This window comes from Pseudoliparis swirei, chromosome 12 (genome assembly GCF_029220125.1).
Source record: "Pseudoliparis swirei isolate HS2019 ecotype Mariana Trench chromosome 12, NWPU_hadal_v1, whole genome shotgun sequence".
NCBI classification, from domain to species: Eukaryota; Metazoa; Chordata; class Actinopteri; order Perciformes; family Liparidae; genus Pseudoliparis; species Pseudoliparis swirei.
In genome coordinates, this window is record NC_079399.1 from 22,835,278 (window position 1) to 22,839,256 (window position 3,979).

The window sequence follows — 3,979 nt, forward strand, 5'->3', positions numbered from 1 at the left end:
ATGCATTTAAGAATGCATTAAAGATCCCATTTAAGAATGCATTAAAGGTCGCATTTAAGATCACATTTAAGAATGCATTTAAGATCGCATTTAAGAATGCATTTAAGATCGCATTTAAGAATGCATTTAAGAATGCATTAAAGATCGCATTTAAGATCGCATTTAAGAATGCATTTAAGATCGCATTTAAGAATGCATTAAAGATCACATTTAAGATCGCATTCCAGAATGCATTTTATATCGCTGTGGTCCTGTTCTGTGTCTACTCAGTGTCTCCTGTCTTATTGATTGTTTCATTCCCTGCACCTGCCCTCAGCCACTCTCGTCTCATTAATGTCTCATGTCGTACACCTGTTTCCCCCCCTATATATTGTGCCACTCTTTCCCTTGTCTGTTGCTGGATTGTTGTCTTTTTCCCATCATCCTTTGTTGCATGTTGCTATCGTGGACCCTGCCTGTTTGACCCAGCCTGTTTGACCCAGCCTGTTTGACCCTGCCTGTTTGACCCGGCCTGTTTGACCCGGCCTGTTTGACCCTGGCTGTTTGACCCTACCTGTTTGACCCAGCCTGTTTGACCCAGCCTGTTTGACCCAGCCTGTTTGACCCAGCCTGTTTGACCCTGCCTGTTTGACCCGGCCTGTTTGACCCTGCCTGTTTGACCCTGCCTGTTTGACCCTGCCTGTTTGACCCAGCCTGTTTGACCCTGCCTGTTTGACCGCCGATTCTCTGCCTGCCCATTTTGGACCTTGTTGTTTTCTTGTAACCCTTTGGCCTCAGTAAAGTGTTTTTTGTTAATCCACACTGAGTCCTGTGGTTTCCTCTGCGGATGAGCTCCTGCACCTCGCTACTGTGACGTCAGGCGTGACAATAGCACTTTATATCGCATTTAATAACGCATTAAAATTGCATTTAAGATCACATTTAATAATGTATTAAAATTAGATTTAAGATCGCATTTCACAGTGCATGTAATAACGCATTTAAGAACGCAGAAAATTCTTCTTTGGTAGTTTACAGAATGTACAGGAAGCAGTAACTGGATACTGAATAACAAACTAATTGAAACTCTGTTTTTTATATATATATATACAGTATATATATCTATATATATATATTAGTGCTGTGAAAAATAACGCGTTAACGCGTTCTGATTAAATTACAGGATTAATTAGTTAACTTTTTTTACCGCATTTAACGCATGCGCAGAATGAGCTTCCAATCCGTCTGTTGTTGGTCGTCTCTAACCAGCAGCATGTCATTCTGTCTCTACGTGTCGCGTTAACACGACTCCGATCTTTGTCTCGCGCGCCGCAGAGCTCGGATGCCGGCGTGTATGGAGGACTTAAAATGACTTAAGTATAAATAAATAAATGCATGAATAAATACAAGAATAAATAAATAAATGCTTAAATAAATGTAAAAATAAATAAATACAAGAATAAATGTATAAATACAGAAATAAATACAGAAATTAATATATATAAGTTATAACTCAACAGGACATCATTAAATAAATGTATTTCTACATTTCTGTATTTCTTCATTTATTTATATCTCTATTTATGTGTCCACACGTATTTCTTCATTTATTTATGTGTGACATTTATGTGTCCGTATATTCAAATGAGCTGGGCGGTCCGAACCTCATTGTTGAACAGGATTGGTCAAGTCGGAGAGCAAGACAGAAGCAATCGACCCCTAGCACTTGGATCTGTAGACGAACAGCGTTTATTATGCATTCTTGTCTGTACATTCTAAATACTACTGTTGTTGAGTCACGGAATGTAATTTAAGGATGTTTTCATGAGAAGTTAGTAGTTTAAGCATCAAATCTGTGGTCGCTTATCGAGATTCAGCCTAATAAGGATATGCGACGGAGATTTGAGGTCCTGCTCATGGGACCTCTGAGCTCGGATCTCCAGGCGCTCAGCGCTGTGGCCGCCGAGAAGCCTGATCTCGGCAGGACTTTTTGAAATGCTCCGCTGGCTCTGACGTCTCCGTAGCGGCTAAACATGAGATATAATGAGGTTTTGGAGGACCTAAAGAGCACAAAGAGTTTATTATTTATTAAAAGATAACGTTACGTCAATTTGACTGAGGGTTAAGATGCATAGCTTCATATTGTAGCGACCCTGGGTCAGGAAGCTACGAGACGTTGTATAGTTATTACCGTTTATTCGTAGCCGACGCCAAACGACAGGGAACACCGCAACACATTCTACTCCACTGTAAAGTATTTTACAGTGAATAATTGGAGGAAATTCATGAGCAAGAACAGTTGATGTGGTGACGTCACAAGACCAGAAAGACCGTCCTGCGTCCTCGAGAGTCTGGACTCCCAAAACCAGACTCCCAAGACCGGACTCACAAGACCGGACTCACAAGACCAGACTCACAAGACCAGACTCACAAGACCAGACTCACAAGACCAGACTCACAAGACCAGACTCACAAGACCAGACTCTCAAGACCAGACTCACAAGACCAGACTCACAAGACCAGACTCACAAGACCAGACTCCCAAGACCAGACCCCCAAGACCAGACTCACAAGACCGGACTCACAAGACCAGACTCACAAGACCAGACTCCCAAGACCAGACAACCAAGACCAGACTCACAAGACCAGACTCACAAGACCAGACTCACAAGACCAGACTCCAAGAAAACACGAGTCTGTACTCAGTGTTCTTGGAATTGATAAACGGCTGAAGTCAAAAAGCTGTCTAGGCTAACTTCTGCTAACGGTTAGCTGAGCGAGCCAACTTCAGCTTCATGTGCCAGGCAGAAGTAGTAGAGCACAACACATCCAGGTGCATCACACTCCTGTGACCAATCATGCTTCTGTAAAGAATATATATTTTAGCTTAGCACAGCCTAGTATTGTTTGCATAAATATTATGTGTAAGATGAAAAACACTGAATGAGTTGAATATTTTCGCAGGGCTGCTTGGCGCCTGAGCTGATCTAAAGAAAGATAACAGTGACACCTAAGGAATTTTGATGCAACCCCCCTTCTGCACTGCACTCATCCAAGAAGATGACTAGAGAGAGAGCTCATTGTATTCATAGTTTAGAAAGAGCAATCACAGTCCTTACCTCACCGGGAAGATAGATAAGAAAGGGTCCAGATGGGGCCATTATTCTCCTTTAGACACCTTCCGAGGCCCTCACTGGACGCCTCACTGACCGCCCCTCACTGACCTCCCCCTCACTGACCCCTCATCGATCCCCCCCTCACACGCCACACACTCAGCCACACATGGGAAGAGCCCCGGTGTGTATAGTAATCGCCTTCGGAGAAGATCCAGGCCCCATCCCCTGGAAGAGATAAGGCCCCGAAGGGAGTCTTCTTACAAGAGAGGAACTATTAAATCAACTATCTCCCCTTCTCACACTTCCTTTCCTAAACATGTGCACTCATTGGCAGACCACAAGAACCAATGAAGGAGCGACAACGGCGGAAGCAGAGGAACAAGGGCCAATGAGAAAACCCCACCCCCTTATCTCCTGACCAATCAGAACTGGTCCTTTCGGCTATTTAAAATGGCTGCACACTCTGAACCGGGGTCCTTTCTGCAGCGCTGGGGCCATTGGTCACAGCTCTGGATTGGGGTCCATGCGCATGATTGTCTATTTGTATCCTGATTTTGAATAAACGCTTTATAGAGTTATTAAAGTAAAAGTTCACCGCTTTTCTTCCCGTGGAGTGCCGTCTGAGAGTATGGTGTGTCGCTGTCCAACTCCAACACTTCTGTACAGGAGGTTCGGACCCCGCCCCAGTTCATTTGCAATATACGTTTAATACATAGAATGTCACACAACATAAATAATGAAGAAATAACGTGGTGGACACGTAAATAGAGGAATAAATAAAATGAAGAAATACAGAAACGGTAGAGATATATTTATTTTAATGATGTCCTGTTGATTTATAATTTATCATTTATTAATTCCTATATTTGTTTTATTTATTTATA